Source organism: Thermobia domestica, chromosome 14 (genome assembly GCF_964235325.1).
Source record: "Thermobia domestica chromosome 14, izTheDome1.hap1.1, whole genome shotgun sequence".
Classification (NCBI taxonomy): domain Eukaryota; kingdom Metazoa; phylum Arthropoda; class Insecta; order Zygentoma; family Lepismatidae; genus Thermobia; species Thermobia domestica.
This window is the reverse complement of record NC_137467.1, coordinates 137452063-137470815: the sequence shown is the minus strand read 5'-3', so window position 1 is coordinate 137470815 and position 18753 is coordinate 137452063. Positions and strand designations below refer to the sequence as shown.

Below are 18753 nucleotides of genomic sequence, written 5' to 3'. Positions count from 1 at the left end.
TCTGTCACTCACAAAACACTTCACTTTGAAAAGTTCACTCACTCTCCACTGAGTTTTGACTCTATTAGTTCTTCCCAGTCAATATCTCTCCCGGGGGTTGGGGGTGTCCCGATGCTCTCAGTATAGATGGATAAATAGTCATCCTCTTCTTCTATAGGAAGCTCTTGCTCCATCTTTTGCCTTTTTCCTTCTGGTTCCTCCTTTTTTCTTCTTCCCTTTCCTCTTTTCTCTTTTCTTCTTGTCCCCTTAATTTTTCAATTTGCTGTACTAGACTAAGGGGAAGGTCCCAGTCTTTTGTTTCTGCACTCGTCGATTCTGGACCTCTGGGCTGGTTTTCTTCCCTCCTCTTTCTTTTGTTTCTATTCTTTGCTCTGTCCACCTGGAACAAGAGCTCGACATCCAGACTCGGGAAGGCTTTCGGTCTGGCCGATACATATACGTTTCGGTGATTCACTGGTAGTTTAAAGGACATGTTGACAAACTAAGCGAACCAACAACAACAAAAAGAAAAAACTGCGGTCTTCTCAACTCCAGAATTAGTACTGAATGAGGAATTTTAGAATTCTCGTTCTTATAACCACATGGATCTGCCCAGTTCCTATAGAAAGATATTCAATAAATCCATCTTAATACTTTGTGAACTGTTTCCACTAAAAATATACGAGAGAAGCCTGTGAGTAGTCTCCAATTTCATTTTCACAGTTCACTTGTCGAAGGTTAAGAACCCACCTCTTCGTCTCTTATTTCCATGACCTCTGGTTCTGTCTTCAGAGAAGGTTTCCCTCTAAAATTTATTACGGTTCAAAGTTCTTTTTCTCTGGTCAGAAGTCTCACATTTGTTCCCTCAATTCTTCGGCTATTTCTCTGTTTCCATAATTATGATTAACTCTCTTCTATTCAGAAAATAGGGGTCACAGAGGATTTTTGGAAGGAAAGAAAAAAAAAGTAAGAAAGTCTGTTTCAAAAAAATTATCTTAAAATACTCTAACTTGTACATTTATACTCTTACTTGTATCGAAAATTGTACGACATTCTAGGAAAACGTTTTGGAGTAGCAATTTCTTTTTCTGTTTTCTTATTTACAAAGTCTGGTTTGTCATAATACTTTTTAAGCTGATCACAGTTAACCTTTAACTCTGTTTTTCGAACTAAGTCTTCAATTTCATAACTATTATTAGCGATTTTGTTCTTAATAACATAAGGCCCCGTCCACTTTGCTAATAAACCTGCTGTCTCCCTCTTTGCGGCGCACGACACTCTTACAGCTTTTAACCAAACTTTATCTCCGACATTATACGGATTCTCTTTCCTTTTAACATTATATTTTCTTTCTTGTTCTTTGTGAGTCCTTTCTTGTACTTTTAACGCTAATTCTCTGGCTTCAGATATTCGTTTAGCCGTGTCTCTCACATAATTCAATACATTATTTTCGTTCTCCTTTACTCGCATCTCATTACCCACCCAACACAAGTACATACTGATCATGTGTAAAGAATGTTCCTCGAGGTACATTGGAATGTACATGATAGGTACGTGAATAGAGCAATCATGTGAAATACACATGTAAGGAATAAGGTTACTTCCGCCCAAAAGTACGTGCATGACACATACCGAGGAATGTATCTATTATGTGTATATCACGTACCGTGTATGTACTTGACACATTTACTTGGCATTGGAATGTGCCAGGAATGTACTAGGCATGTCAGTAATGTTCCTTAGGGCAGTGCTATGCAACTGGGGGTGCGAGTACTTAAATACTAAACCCTTAACGCTTCATTTTTACGTTCGAATTTAGAAGCTTGTACTTTTAAAAAAAGCCAAGCAACTAACTCTGAAAATATATGCCCTCCTTCGGCATCTGTGTGGCAATTTAACTATCTATTAAAATACTACAGTAACATTACGAGCGACCGAGCTCTAACCTATAATCTTAGCATTCAAACTTTTGATTTACGGTTATTTGTGATTTCACGTTTATAACAAAGACAAATATTTTTAAAAGAGTGTAGTTTAAATAAATTACTGAAATAAATATTTTTCACAAAGTTTATCCTTTTAAATTATTGTTCAAAGACCTTTGCCTTTAGTAAGCCTTCTCCGAAATACATGCAAATGAATTGTGCTGCCATCTTTGGAGCTCTTTTAAAATACACATATATGTTTCTCGACAATGAGATCTCAGAAACTACAGGCTCTAGAAAGATGACGTTTTCACTGATCGATTGCAAATTTCATGTAGATTGTCCAGTTCTAATTGAATATTTAAAAAACATGGGCACTATTTCTTTAGTACATTTTTACGGGTACATTGGAAGTGTTGAACTTTCAACAAAATAAAATAAAACATCACATCCTAATCATTACACATTCCAACACCACACTGTTGTATATAGCGGTTGTATATGTCTCCGGCATTTGTTTCATAGCCAAATAATAATGGAAAAGGAAGGATAACCATTTCCTGAAGGATGTCTATATTATCAGGCTGAATTTCTTTAAGGAGTTAGTTTATACTTAAACTTACGTCTTCCCGAAAATTTTATTTAACGTCTAGTTTTAACGTACAGGTTTTGAACTAATTCTCTGCTGTGTAACGTCACAATATAACCATCAATGCTAAGTTTATGAGGACAATTCTGCCAGTGGGGTTTAGAATGTTACAACCTAGAGAACGCATCAAACGTCAGAAAATTGCAAAATGACACACACAATATATTACAATGTGGCTAAACTCAGAAACTGGCTATAGAAGTGAAAAGCATATGGCTAAAAAGCCACTATTGGCTCTTTGGAAATTATGTGACTAACGACGTTCTCAAAATGGCCAGATCTCGTCACAAAGTGGCTAAATTGGCAACCCTAGTCGCAATACGAAGCAACTTACGCACAACCATGCCATGGTACATGGGGTATGTGCCATTCACATTCCTCACATTCCAGTGAAGCATGTAAAAGTACCTTTCAAGTGTCAGAAATTCCTCGAAAGGCACGTACCTAGCGACACGTGCTATGCATATGAAATGTACATTTTTCAAGTACCAGGTACGTAAACGGTACATATGGAACTTAAATGGCACGTTCCTAGAATGTACCTGGTTGGGTGGGTAGATACTAATTCAAAAGGATCCTTCATTTCTCTACCAAAATGTAAAAAACTCGGCGAGAATGAGGTGCTAGAACAAATCTGATTGTTTATAGCGAATTCAATTTCTTTAATATTATTAGGCCACTGCGGATGTGATTTACAGTACATAGCTAAAAGCTGTTTAACTTTCTTGCAATATACTTCGCTTTTATTACCACAGGGTCTATATCTAACAGTGTGCACCTCTTTAGCTTTCAATAGCTTCAGGGTATCAGACCAAAGCTTATTTTTAAATATTGAATGATTATCAGAAACCAGAACTTCATAAAATTCGCTTTGACAAAATACTGTCATTATGCAGTCGCACACAGCTCTGGCGGAAATCTTTCTCAATGGAAATATTCTAGTAAACCTTGAGAACGCATCCGTTGCTATAAAAGCATACATAAAACCTCCTGTCCCCTTGACTATTTGACCCAGTATATCTACATATAGCGTATGTCCAGGTTTGGTTACTAGAGTACTGCTCATAAACCCCGTATTCTTACTTGTAGACGATTTAAACTTCGCACATGTCTCACAAGCTAAACAATGGCGTGTTATGTCTTGACTCATTCCTATCCAACTAAACTTCGTCTGAGTTTTCAAAATGGTTCCTTTTATTCCAGGGTGTCCGGAATAAACAGAACTATGCAAAGCTTTCAATACAAGATCCCTTAATTTACTAGGAACCCATATAACAAATCTAGCATCATTGGTTACCTTATCCGTAACTATTCTCTTTAGTAGGCCATCGACATCAATAATTGATATTTCAGCTAATCGTTTAATCCGGCTATACTGCTTTCCCTCTAAAACTATTTCTTTCCCACTAAAAAGCTTTATTATTTTTCCCAGTTCGTCATCTTCTCTCTGAGCTTTCTTAAATTCTTCAATGTTAACAATTTTATCCACGGTTTTTTCTTCTCCGTGTGAATCTTCATCTTTTTCAAGGAAAGGTAATTCTTCAAATTCTCTTTTTATTTCCTCCGAACCAAAGTTATGTAAAATACATCTCGGTATACTACTAATACCTTTCTTCTTTTTTCTTTCTTCTTTCAAACTGCCGCTATTATAAAAAGCAGTTATATTGACTTCTTCTCTAGGTAACTCCTGAAAATCAATCAATTTTCCATCACTCATTTCGAGTTTCAAGAACCCGTTGTCTCCGACGTCCTCTAAGGGATAATATTCATTCATTAAATCATTTCCCTCATATTCCTCCGGGATTGTGTAATCATCCTGTATGCGACTCAAATAGTCTACATACAGGGCCTTTCCCTTTAAATGTCTCAAAACAACAGGGTATTTACTAATTCTATTTAGCCATCTGCAAACAACAGCAGGTACTTTGGTAGCTTTCAAAAGAGGTAATAAAGAAATGTGATCAGTATATACGAATACTGTGGGTGCATTCAGCAAATATTTCTCAAATCTCTCTATAGAGATTAATATCCCAAGAAGTTCCTTCATTGTAGTATTGTATTTCCGCTGAGAATCTGTCAGTTTCTTAGATCCATACGCGATTACTCTGAGCTTCTTTCCATCTATCTTTTGAGAAATCACAAACCCCGTCGCTATATCCGATGTATCCACGAATAGGTAAAATTCCTTATTTAAATCTGGCAAAAGCAACTTCGGATCGCTTTCAAGGATTTGTTGCAGTTTCTTAATAGCATCTTCACATTCAGTTGTCCATTTGAACTTTTCATTTCTACGCAAAACTTGGGAAAGAGGAGCAGTAATTTTCGCCATGTTCGGTATAGCTGATCTGAAATAATTATAAAACCCCAGGACTCTTTGTAGATCTTTGATACCCCTAGGTCTCTTTATCTGTCTGGCCATCCTAACCTTCTCTCGATCACACGATACACTCCCGTTTTCTATATGAAAACCAAGAAAATCGAAAGATTTCACAAATAACTGTACTTTGTTAAAATTGAGCGCTATATTCGCTTTTCTCAATTTCTCAAATACTATTCGCAAATCTTCTAAGTGCTGTTCTTCACTCTCACTTGCGACCACTACATCATCATAGTACACAATTGCGGTCTTAAAATAACATTCTGCAAGTACTATTTGCATCATTCTATTCAACGTATAGGGTAATGTACATAATCCGTAACACCCACGGGCATATTGATATATCCCTTGACATGTAAGCATGCCTGTGTATTTTTGAGAATCTTCTGCTATAGGTATATGTCCATAAGCATTACAAATATCAAAAATTGAGTATATCTTCTTCCCCCCAAGGTGAGCTATAGCTTCCTGTATGTCAGGTAATTGACTCTTTTCAGTTTTCGTAACCCTATTAATATTTCTCGCATCTAATATAATTTTGAAAGATCCCGATTTCTTTTTGTGTAATAATGGGCTACTGAGATATTTAGTAGGCTTTTTAACTATGATTCCTTGAGACTCCATCTCATCTAGTAACTGGCACATAATTCTTCTTTTTTCTTCTGACAAGGGTCTTAATTTAGCTGTAATTGGCTTATCTTCCTTTAGCTCTATATGATGTTCTATAACATTAGTTACCTTAGGTTCTTCTGAGAAAACTTCTCTATTTTCTATGAGCATTTCAATAACTCTCTGTCTAAATTCTCCACCTATGTCTAATTTATCTACTATCGGTTGTAAATTTCCCTCTATTTTTCTATCAAAATCTAAAATTAAATTCTCTGGGAAATCACTATCAAATAAACAAATCGGCTGTTCTATGTCCTCGCAATACCATCCTCCTCTAGAAAGATTTATTACAATCCCCACCTTCGAAATGAAATCTCTTCCTGCCAGAATTTCTCGCAAAAGTTTTTCGAGAATGATAAATTTGTGTTTAACAGTGAAATCATAAAATTTTACTGTCGCTGTAATTTCTCCACATGCAACAGTGGTCCCATCGGCTACTCTTAGGGTCAAGGAATTTTCTTTTACTTGCCCCCCATTTTGTACCCATTTATCTGCGAGTTCTTTAGAACAAACCGAAACAGAAGCCCCAGTATCCAGTAACATTTTAGACTTTACGCCAAAGACAGTACAGTTGATAACAGGTGCTCTAGTCTTGCTAAAGACACTTTTTTTCTCCTTTCCCCGGCTACCCTCGCCGGCATCAAAAATCCGTTTTTTGGGATCACGGAATTAATGTTTCCTATTTCTCTATGTTGGGATAAGTGTCTTACTCTGTATCCCCTAAAATGTTTTTTCTCTCTCAAATTTTCTGTCATTTTTTCCTCTTGGAAATTCCTATCCGCTACGCTAATTCTATCTTCTTTTCTCTGGACTCGATCCACACTTTTTCTATCAACCGGCCGTATCATTCCGGTGAACTTCAGTGGCTTTGTTGATTTCTCAAAAGGAAATTTTCGCTTTTCGTCTTCAAATGTCCACGAATTCTGCGAAATTAATAAAATCAATTTCATTTCACTTATTAAATCTCTACCGCCGATCAAGTCATGAGCGAGGTCTCTTAAAACATGCAATTTTACACGTGCTTTCCTTCCTTTCATGTAAATGTTAACATACATGACACCTACAGTTTCTGTTTCTCCCTCAGCCAACTGTAATTTTATTTTTTCTTTCTTCATCTTTGCACCTTTCGTTATAAGTTTCTCCGCTAGGGATAAATTTATTAATGAAATTTCACTTCCGCTGTCAGCATATAATTCAATACTTTCCCCCCAAATCTTACACAGAATAAGCGGTTCTTTTACTGGATTATTCACTTTCTGGGCTTTATTTTCAGAAGAATGTGTTTTCGTATGAACCACAGAGCTCTCCTTCTTATTTTCTTTTTTCTTTCTACAAAACTTACTAACATGCCCCCGTTTGTGGCAAAAATCACAAGAAAAAGTCTTGTTTTCACAGCGAGAATTCGTCACGGTTTCCTTGCGGTCATTCTGTCCACGCTTAAAATAAGCAGGATCAAGAGCCGAGGGTAATAAATTACTTCCCCGCCCCATTTCTGCTCTTTCTAGCGCTGCAATAGGATTGCATGCCTTGGGTGCCTCTCGTTCGGGTAGATATAATAATTCACTCAAAAGAAGATGCTGGATCTTCAAACTTTCGCTTTCTAGCTGTTTCAGAGTTACAATTTCCTTGTTATATAACAGCTGTCTGAATCTTGGGTGAGAACGCTCCATAATGAAATCGACCTGAGATTTCTCATCCGGGGGATCTTCTAAACTGCTGAACATAAGCGCTACATGTCTCGTGTACGAAGCTAAAGATTCGTCAGCCTTTTGAAAACTATTTTGCAATTGCTGTTTAATCTCTTGTTCGTAATTGAAACTAAAATATTCTTTCAAGAAAGAATTTTTGAATTCCTTGTAACTAGAAAAGGGTTGTTTAAAAGCAAACCAAACTTTCCCGCTTTTCTTCAATGTTCGAGGGACAACTAATTCCAATAGCTGTTCATCGTTTAACTTCTTAGCTTGCTTAAATTCTTCTAATTCGTCTAGATACGCAAATGGATCCTCCCTAGGAATATCTCCTGTAAATTCAGGTCGGTTAAGCCTAATTTCTTCCACCCATTTACTTTGACTAATATTTGACTCCATTTCTTCATTATCTCCAGCAGAATTACTTCCTTCTTCGCGCCTGTTCTCTTCCCTTCTTAATTCCTGTATCTTAGAAATTATTTCTTCTGAGCTAACTCCCTCTCTATATTCTAGTCCAAGTGCTTCGCAAATAGTTCTTATATCTAGTCCCGTTGCCATGTTTAAAAACTTTCCCGAACGTAATTTCATAAATTGATGCTTCCCTTAAAAAATTAGAAACTTCCTCTCACTTAGTCTCTATACAAAAATAATTTTCACTTTGTCGCTTGTTTCGGGCGCCAATAATATGTGTCGCTTAACTATAAAACACATATATAATTAGTTCTCTATAATATATATATAGTTGATAATATATTACATATATACTTTCAAGTGAAAATTTCGCTCCTTCCCGGTCTAATCCGGGGAAAAAAGAATTTTAAAAAAATCCTAACGGTTTCCTTGAATAGAGCTACACAAGTAACAGGAAAAATATAGAGACTATTCAATAACTTGTGAATAAATCTTTGTATTTGCGAAAATTAAACATAAAAAAATAATTATCTTGGTTTTAATTCTTTAATGAGTTCCCTTAAATTCTTTACAATTTTTGTACAATTTTTATACAATATTAATATTCTTGTTCTTATCAAATTATATTCTTCGACCTACTATCTTTTAGGCCGTCAGTTCATTTAGCCGAGCGGCCAATATCCATTCCGGAAGAGGACTCATTCGATCCCCGACCGAAGCAAACCTAGTATTATATTTGTCGCCAGCTTACTCGACTAGACGACTGTTAAAAAATGGGACCTAGTAGAAGACTCACTCGATCTTTTACAGGTTAAAAAAGAAATTACTCTTTCAGCTTTAATTCAGCTGTTCCTACTTAAAATTTCTTAAATAATAGAAAAAATCCGCAGCTATTCATCACTCAGATAGCTGGGTTAAAAAAAAAATTCAATCAGAAATGTCCCCTCATTTAAGAGACAATCAAAAATGTTTATCTAAATGCCCCCTCATTCAAGAGACAATTAAAAAATTAAAACTCTAAATGCCTCCTCATTCCAAAGGCAATAACAACTCAGTGAATGCCCCCTCATTCAAGAGACAACCACAATATTCTTAAAAAAAAAATTCCGCAGCCGACATCATTCAGGCGACTGAGTACTAAAAAGCAAAAAAGAACAGCGCCTCCTCATTCCGAAAGCGGTTCCAAAAAAAAAAAAAACCTTTATCTGGTTCGCCGTATAACGACCGCCATCACCTAGTAAAAAAAATAGCTAAATTTTATCTCTATCAAACTCTCTTCCAGGCTCACTTATCCCGAAAGAAGAGTTATCATTATTAACTTAAAATGAACAGTCTCTATCATTCAAGAGAGCTGCCCAAATAAAATTAAGCAAAATATTTTAAAAATACTACATCAAAAAATAAAAGGTAGACTCCCTTATAATAGGAATCTAACTAAAAATCCTTAATTCATCCTATCTAAAAATATCCTAATTTCCTAAGATTTAAAAAGAAATGATAGGGTATATCTCAGAGCCGACTACTCATTGTGTAAGTCCGGTTGAGTGGTAGAAAACTTCATCCCTGCGTCCCTTCACTATTGGAGGCGCAGAGGGGTAAGGATCTCTGGGAGATGTGAAGAAGTTAGTGGTTGAGAAGAGAGTGCCTCCCCCACACAACATGGACCGTATTTATACGATCAGCCTCCCAGCTCACCAAGCATCCATATGTTTATAAAAAAAAAATCTTTTCCCACGGCTACTTCTTCTAAGGAGAACAGTAACTAAAGTGCAAAATACTGTATGTGAAAAATCTTAAAAAACAATTAAAAAAATTCATGACAATTAATATAATCAATATACTATAATTATTTATGTAAATTATACAAAAATTAATGTGTAGATTTTTAAATCAACACACGGGGGAGGGAACTTGGTAATGGTATCAAACCTTCATGTGTAATTACAAAAATTAAATTTATAAACAAATAAGAAATCATCAGTTTATCAGGCTTTAATTGATAATTTATTCACAAGATTCCCTATCAAAGGCGTGGTAGATGAAGTTTCTGTTCTACATGGGTCGACATTGCCAACTGACATGGTCGATATGGAAAAGATGTTGTATGGTGATAGAGAGATGATACTTCTTGCTGAGTATTTCAAAACTGACCGAGAAAAATCGTTATCAGACTTAAGTCTAACAAGTAGATTGTCGATGAGAAGTTGCAGAAATCGGGTAGATGTATTATCAATTTCCACGACAGAGTGCGAACGGGGATTTCCCCTTATGAATTTACAGATGGCTAATATTAGAAATAGATTAAGTGCTCAAACATTGTCTAACTTGTTGCTCATCAATGTTAATGGCCCACCGCTAGACAAGCTCAAAGTAGACGAGCTAGTTATTTCTTGGCTGAAAGATGGACATCATTCCACTGCGGATGATTTACCGCCAAAAAGTTACCAACAGGAAATAAATCCGATTTCAGATTTGTTTTAAGGTGGAAAATTACGAGTTACGGAAAATGTATACTTGCATTACTAATGGCTTATTTGTGTTATTCAACTTTATACCTACTTTTTAGTAACTCTCTTCTTTGCTTTAGGTAAACTACTTTGAATAAATATTCATAATAATTGCAATTATGCATATGTGTAAATTAAATTTAACGTGGTGTTTTAGTGATTACACAAATTACAATTATGAGCATACTTTATGGAGATGCTCTCACATAGGGTACCCGAGCACCTTTATACCCTATGAACAACTGATTTTTCAAGTCTTTTGTGAGCTGAGAAACCATAACCTTTTCCATATTGTACAGGGGTATTTTCCTGCGTATAGAAGTTTCTTGTGGAATGCGTTCAGAAATTAACACTTGCAAGAATACTCTCTTAGTACAAGTATATTTTAGGCTCACACTAATCCCCCCCCCACCTCGAACTGTTTCAAGTTCCTCACTGACAAACACTTTACCATTTTATATCGTAAAGGTCAGATCCACCGTTATTGTAGCAGAGTGGTGCTTGAGCGATTGACTAGAAATTCAAACTTCGATTAGTGACAATTTCACAGTCTTGTTTTATTACAAGTGTAAACTCTTTGGTCAGTAAAGAAGAGGCCGTGGATCGTGTTCAGAGTTGATGACGATGGATTTTGGTGAGTCAGAGTAGGTCACAGTGGATGATAGTGGTTCATGGTGGGTGGTGGGTCAGAGTGGGTCAGAGTGGGTCATGGTGGGTGGTGGGTCAGAGTGGGTCACCGTGGGTGGTGGGTCACAGTGTGTCATGGTGGGTGGTGGGTCAGTGGGTCGTGGGTCAAGTTTTCATTGACACACGCCAACTCTGCTCTGTACTACCTGGTCCGACCTCTATCGTTTCTAACTTCTTTTTCTTACGCACAACCAGTTTGCATCTAGCCACATTTATAATGATCTACATTGAAATTGCAATTGAAATGTAATGCAACAAAAAGCCACATTTACAATATTTTATATTACAATATGTTATAATATTAACCAATTAAGTCTATAAGTCACAGCATTATAATATCAGTCACTTATTCCGATATTCTTTGTTTTGTCCAGTGTTCAAACCCAACGTGCCAAAATTCCATCATTGTAGGCTTGTAATGCAACAAACAATACATAGGAATCAGAAACCGTCGGCTGCCTCAACCTAATTACCTTTGGATTTTTTATTCTTAAGGTTTACGGGTATTTCATGGGTATGTGACATTTGTTTACCCATCTCTGTGCTCTTTCTTACCTGCTCGTTATTTCTAATTCACAAGACAGTTACAATAGCAGTTTTCACACCAATGAATTTCTTGTAAAATTTCAGTCTTAATTGATATACCACATACCCCACTTTTCATTTAACATTTTGAATTCGAATTCAAGATGGCTACTTTCAAGATGGCGCCCATGATGTCCATATCTCCCACAATATAGCACCTCTTCTCATGTTCCACTTCCTAAACATTTGACATGCATTTCTTTCACCATTCGGGAGCGAAAAGTGTGATTCTGCATATGTGTGTGTTATTAAGTCCCACTGTAGGCCCCACTTCTTCCGCCTCTCACGCTCGTCCATGTTGCCCTCAGCCGCTACAATTTTGCATATGGACATCTTTTTACATCCTCTTTCACACGTGATACACCTCGTCCGGCAACTCGAGTGCCCCATTCGTACAGTTCCCTGGTAAGGATAGAAGAATTCAGAATTTTATGTCATTGAAATATGTATGGTTATTGAGAAATTTGAAAATAAAAATTGAAGCCACTGGTGCTGGGAGGCCCCAGTTGCCCGGATAAGAATTAAATACACTATAATTTTCTTATGTAAACTAGTCCGAATTCTTCAACTTGTATATGGAATTGGTGATATTTTAACGCGAAAAATGTTTTCAATCGTTGTCCACTTTCACTCGTAACATCCTCTTTGTAACTTCTTACATATACAACAGATTAACTTAATTTCTTTTATTTGAATTGTCGCGTTCAGTGCACAAGGTAATCAAGTCCCCCCTTTTTTTGGGGGGGGGGCATATTTCGTCTTTAAGATCTGTTTCTAAAGCTCTTTTAAAAACTTATAAGATACGTGTTCTGATATTTTAAGTGACTCTCATAATGTATAATACAATGTTAACTTTTCCACATACAAACTTTATCTCTCTTTTTCTCACAACTTTCGGTAATTAGACTTGATTGATTCCTTTGTGCTTTTGAACTCCCAAATTATAAATTTCTTCGGATGACAATAATGTTTCATTGAATACGAAATCGCAACCGTTGAATACATTTCGATTTATTGGCTATATTTTAATTGAACTCACTCCACATTATGCTTTGCTATTGCAGATACCTCACTATAAGATTTATTAATAGGGGAAAGAAATCTTCTTGAAATCTTTCACTTTAATATCCCACGATTTTACCCTTTAAGCTAAGGGAAACGGATAATTAATGCAAGTGAATGGATGCTGGAAAAAATTAGTGAAATGACAATGTTGGAGGAAATGGAAGTACCCGAGAAAACCCACAAGTATGATGTTGTCCACCACGATCTTACTACCACAGGAATCGAACCAGGAACCCCACTTCCAAGAGTAAGCGCTCTACTATTGAACCACAGTGTTTCCATAATAGGGGGAAATATGCCTCTTTTAGAGCCTGTCTATCTCACCTATGCCCTCGGAAACTATGCGAACTATACTTCGGCCTCATCCCCGGCAACCTCTGACGGAAGAAATACTCTCTTCGCTTACGGAAAAGAAGTGAATGACCTTAGGTGTGTTGCCAATTTGTCATTCAGTAGTTTGGTCTTGACGAGTGAAGATCATAGGCTACTGAGAATGGCGACCATACAATGTGACATCTGTAAATTCTCTTGAAAATATACGCGAGTGCTCTAATTTTGGTGGCGAGTTTTTACTAGTTACTCTTGGGATTTTCTCGAAAGCGTTTCTTCGATTTTGTCCATGTTTCGTAAGTAAATTTACAACATGGGGTACATCATTTCTTTTTAGAATACAAGCAATTGATAGTTAAAAGTTAGAATGATTTTTAGGGGACGATTTAGTCAAAAATAGCTCATGCAACTGCCAATATATACCGAAAACCCCCAAAAGAATAATACATAGAATTGACTGCGATGAAATATTTACAAGAATAATAAGTTGGGGTCTGAATCCGTGTTTATTCTTGGAAGGAGCAGATAATATTTAGTGAGGCAACTCGGGAGGTAGTTACATTAAGAGATAGTGAACCCAGGTCTAGAAATAGTACATGTCTATCATAGTAAAAGCGCACTATCACCAAATTACATGAACTTCGAAATATGAACCATTTTATAAAACAAGTAAATTCGTTGTCCCTCGTATGATGTTATAAGAGCAAAATGCTCAATTTGCATTTTTGTGTTATCAAGTATATTGTAGACAGTATTTTTTTCGTTTATGTTTCATCATCTCTGTATGGTTGTTAATAACACTGGTTAGTTAAGTAACTTACAATTAATACCTAACATTAATAGTAAAATGCCTTTTTTTGTCTATTTTTATAGTCCTGTGTGAAGTATGAAAATAATGCCTTTCATCATTTTTTATTTTTACTTACTTGTTTTATTATTTATTTATTTTATTTTATTTGCATTCTTAGTACAACTTAGCCATCTATAATAATCTGAATTCTGCTTTTTAGGATAGAGTATTACGTAGGTCCCATGGTGTAATGGTTAGCACTCTGGACTCTGAATCCAGCGATCCGAGTTAATATCTCGGTGGGACCTGGTGCTCATTTTTGCTTTTCTTACTGCTTATCCATAAAAATTATATTACCTGTTAACCCTGATGCCTATAACCAACATATTATCAGTTTTCATAAACTAATCTATTTTATAAGCACTAGAAAGAAATTAGGACTTGATCTAAATAAAGTTCGTCTTGTCCAATCAAGATTTTTCTACTCAAGACTATGTCCCGAAAGGCGTGATTCCGAGTCTACTGTTGAAGAATCCCTGGGATTTTTCTGAATCGCGAAAAAACACAATAAAACAAAAGAAGATAACAAATTCGATTTACGGAATGTAATCGCTACTGCCCTCATGTTTCCTGTGAACAGCCTCGGGTCGATTCCCGGTGGGAACACTTGCTCAGAAAAGTGTAAAACATGTTTCAGGTCCACCGTCGTGAGTAAGGCTTTCCTGGGTTTTCCAAATTCACACCAGACAAATGTCAGGATGGTACCTAACACTAAGTTCTTAAGCCACTTTCTTTCTTCCTTCCCCAGGGAATTGATATTAAACTTAAGGGACGCTTAGGCTATTTTAGCACTAACACTTTCAATTAAAATAAGAATTTTAAGCGACTGAGTACTCATGGATATGGACAGCAAAGGATCCTACCACAAATTGGACTTGAAACTCGGAACACATAAAAGATATAAAATACATGGAATTTTGATTTTAAATGGAGTAAGTCTTGTATCTCTAATTATACATCACATGCATATAGTCACGTATGAAGAACTGTCCGAGTCGTAGTGCTATATATAATTAGTATTTATTAGAACATTACCTGTAAAATAGAGTTCTTGAGCAAAAATCCAGATTGTCCAGCCTACATTGCATGCATTATTGCATTCAAGGCATCAGTTACGTTACTACGATAATCATTATCTATATTTTTAAAAAGCACTTGCATCACGTTAAAAATCATTAATTTTTACTATGCACAATAGCAATTAGGACACATGAGGCAATCACGTGATTTAAAGTAAGTAAATAAATAATTATTATAGTCAGTACCTGAATAATTTGAAATGAAATTTTATATTTTCATTATTTCATTATCGAGACAGCTAGTAAAGCGCAAGGGGGTATAGCTCAGTGGTAGAGCATTCGACTGCAGATCGAGAGGTCCCCGGTTCAAACCCGGGTGCCCCTTTCACCTTTTTATTAGTAACTAGAAAAGATAGACGGGCACTTAGTACAATATTCATAATCTTTGCAGCAAGATACAAAGTGTAGTGCTTACATTGGAAATATCCAGCAAGAAAAGCATATTTGAAGAAAGGGAGAAACTCTGTAATTGAATTGTGGTATATGAGGAATATGCAATGGTAAGTTGTTAGCGGGAAAAACTAGTACATCATTTGTCACATTCCAAGTAAGACAACGCCTTGTCAAACGACACCCTACCAAATGCCATTGTTTCTCATTATTATCGTTCTCAATGTTTGACAATTTTTACTCAACATATTATTCCTTAAACGTATTTGTAATTAACAGTTCATCAATTGAGAAAGAAAACTAGGAATTGTAAGCAGCAATATTGTCCTGTAGCCGAGCACTTTGTACACTAAACCCTACCTTCACGATCTTCGACATCGACGTCAACTGAAACATTTTCCGCAGTTTATTGTGGCACCAAAAGTCAAGATCCTAAACATCATCATCATCATCATTATTATTATTATTATTATTATTATTATTATTATTATTATTATTATTATTATTATTATTATTATTATTATTATTATTATTATTATTATTATTATTACAGGTAAGCAGGTCAGGTAGCCAGAATGGTAGAAGGTTTTCGAAGTTTTGAATGGAAATCCCATCGGATAACTATCATTAGGAAGACTTAAGCCCACATAGGAGGACAATATTAAGGTGGATTTCACAGAAATAAGAATACAAAGTAGAAACTGCATCCTAAGGACAGAAGTCAATAGAGAGCTTTTATGAATGCGTCATTGAACATAGTTCCATAGACCATAGAGTTTCTTATTATTAAGTTATTGTTCTTATGTAATATCTGAATTGTACTGCACTATGTGAAGATTTACTATCAAAATTAAGGGTCTTCACTACAGCGAAATTAAACTAACGCTAATTTTAGTTTTTCTGTAATATCTTCAAAACGAACACAAGAACTCGAAAAGCAAAAACGTAGTGAACTAGACAATACGATTTGGCATATATTACCTTTACCACAATTCACCTATCTACTCTTGGTATGCGGCTATTTAGAGAAACCGCAAAAGACTCTTAGGCCCCAGTTGCACGGTTACGTCAGGAAAAGGTTTTCAGCTTTTTCTAAAAAAAAAAGAAAGAAAAAAGAAACTAACTTTACAACTCGATATGTTCATGATTTTAACTACGACTAAGGATAGAAGAATTCAGAATTTTATGTCATTGAAATATGTATGGTTATTGAGAAATTTGAAAATAAAAATTGAAGCCACTGGTCCTGGGAGGCCCCAGTTGCCCGGATAAGAATTAAATACACTATAATTTTCTTATGTAAACTAGTCCGAATTCTTCAACTTGTATATGGAATTGGTGATATTTTAACGCGAAAAATTTTTTCAATCGTTGTCCACTTTCACTCGTAACATCCTCTTTGTAACTTCTTACATATACAACAGATTAACTTAATTTCTTTTATTTGAATTGTCGCGTTCAGTGCACAAGGTAATCAAGTCCCGCCTTTTTTTGGGGGGAGGGCATATTTCGTCTTTAAGATCTGTTTCTAAAACTCTTTTAAAAACTTATAAGATACGTGTTCTGATATTTTAAGTGACTCTCATAATGTATAATACAATGTTAACTTTTCCACATACAAACTTTATCTCTCTTTTCCTCACAAATTTCGGTAATTAGACTTGATTGATTCCTTTGTGCTTTTGAACTCCCAAATTATAAATTTCTTCGGATGACAATAATGTTTCATTGAATACGAAATCGCAACCGTTGAATACATTTCGATTTATTGGCTATATTTTAATTGAACTCACTCCACATTATGCTTTGCTATTGCAGATACCTCACTATAAGATTTATTAATAGGGGAAAGAAATCTTCTTGAAATCTTTCACTTTAATATCCCACGATTTTACCCTTTAAGCTAAGGGAAACGGATAATTAATGCAAGTGAATGGATGCTGGAAAAAATTAGTGAAATGACAATGTTGGAGGAAATGGAAGTACCCGAGAAAACCCACAAGTATGATGTTGTCCACCACGATCTTACTACCACAGGAATCGAACCAGGAACCCCACTTCCAAGAGTAAGCGCTCTACTATTGAACCACAGTGTTTCCATAATAGGGGGAAATATGCCTCTTTTAGAGCCTGTCTATCTCATCTATGCCCTCGGAAACTATGCGAACTATACTTCGGCCTCATCCCCGGCAACCTCTGACGGAAGAAATACTCTCTTCGCTTACGGAAAAGAAGTGAATGACCTTAGGTGTGTTGCCAATTTGTCATTCAGTAGTTTGGTCTTGACGAGTGAAGATCATAGGCTACTGAGAATGGCGACCATACAATGTGACATCTGTAAATTCTCTTGAAAATATACGCGAGTGCTCTAATTTTGGTGGCGAGTTTTTACTAGTTACTCTTGGGATTTTCTCGAAAGCGTTTCTTCGATTTTGTCCATGTTTCGTAAGTAAATTTACAACATGGGGTACATCATTTCTTTTTAGAATACAAGCAATTGATAGTTAAAAGTTAGAATGATTTTTAGGGGACGATTTAGTCAAAAATAGCTCATGCAACTGCCAATATATACCGAAAACCCCCAAAAGAATAATAAATAGAATTGACTGCGATGAAATATTTACAAGAATAATAAGTTGGGGTCTGAATCCGTGTTTATTCTTGGAAGGAGCAGATAATATTTAGTGAGGCAACTCGGGAGGTAGTTACATTAAGAGATAGTGAACCCAGGTCTAGAAATAGTACATGTCTATCATAGTAAAAGCGCACTATCACCAAATTACATGAACTTCGAAATATGAACCATTTTATAAAACAAGTAAATTCGTTGTCCCTCGTATGATGTTATAAGAGCAAAATGCTCAATTTGCATTTTTGTGTTATCAAGTATATTGTAGACAGTATTTTTTTCGTTTATGTTTCATCATCTCTGTATGGTTCTTAATAACACTGGTTAGTTAAGTAACTTACAATTAATACCTAACATTAATAGTAAAATCTATTTTTATAGTCCTGTGTGAAGTATGAAAATAATGCCTTTCATCATTTTTTATTTTTACTTACTTGTTTTATTATTTATTTATTTTATTTTATTTGCATTCTTAGTACAACTTAGCCATCTATAATAATCTGAATTCTGCTTTTTAGGATAGAGTATTACGTAGGTCCCATGGTGTAATGGTTAGCACTCTGGACTCTGAATCCAGCGATCCGAGTTAATATCTCGGTGGGACCTGGTGCTCATTTTTGCTTTTCTTACTGCTCATCCATAAAAATTATATTACCTGTTAACCCTGATGCCTATAACCAACATATTATCAGTTTTCATAAACTAATCTATTTTATAAGCACTAGAAAGAAATTAGGACTTGATCTAAATAAAGTTCGTCTTGTCCAATCAAGATTTTTCTACTCAAGACTATGTCCCGAAAGGCGTGATTCCGAGTCTACTGTTGAAGAATCCCTGGGATTTTTCTGAATCGCGAAAAAACACAATAAAACAAAAGAAGATAACAAATTCGATTTACGGAATGTAATCGCTACTGCCCTCATGTTTCCTGTG

At 35.7% G+C, this 18753-nt stretch overlaps 3 non-coding genes across 3 annotated transcripts; all 3 read left to right on the top strand.

The window, feature by feature from the left end:
- The first annotated feature begins 13898 nt into the window (after positions 1 to 13898).
- TRNAQ-CUG (transfer RNA glutamine (anticodon CUG)) lies at positions 13899 to 13970 on the top strand. The gene has a single exon. It is a non-coding gene; the product is annotated as a tRNA-Gln (tRNA).
- A 1084-nt stretch (positions 13971 to 15054) lies between these two features.
- TRNAC-GCA (transfer RNA cysteine (anticodon GCA)) lies at positions 15055 to 15126 on the top strand. Its single transcript has one exon. It is a non-coding gene; the product is annotated as a tRNA-Cys (tRNA).
- Positions 15127 to 18354: 3228 nt separating this feature from the next.
- On the top strand, positions 18355 to 18426 carry TRNAQ-CUG (transfer RNA glutamine (anticodon CUG)). Its single transcript has one exon. It is a non-coding gene; the product is annotated as a tRNA-Gln (tRNA).
- The last annotated feature ends 327 nt before the right edge of the window (positions 18427 to 18753 follow it).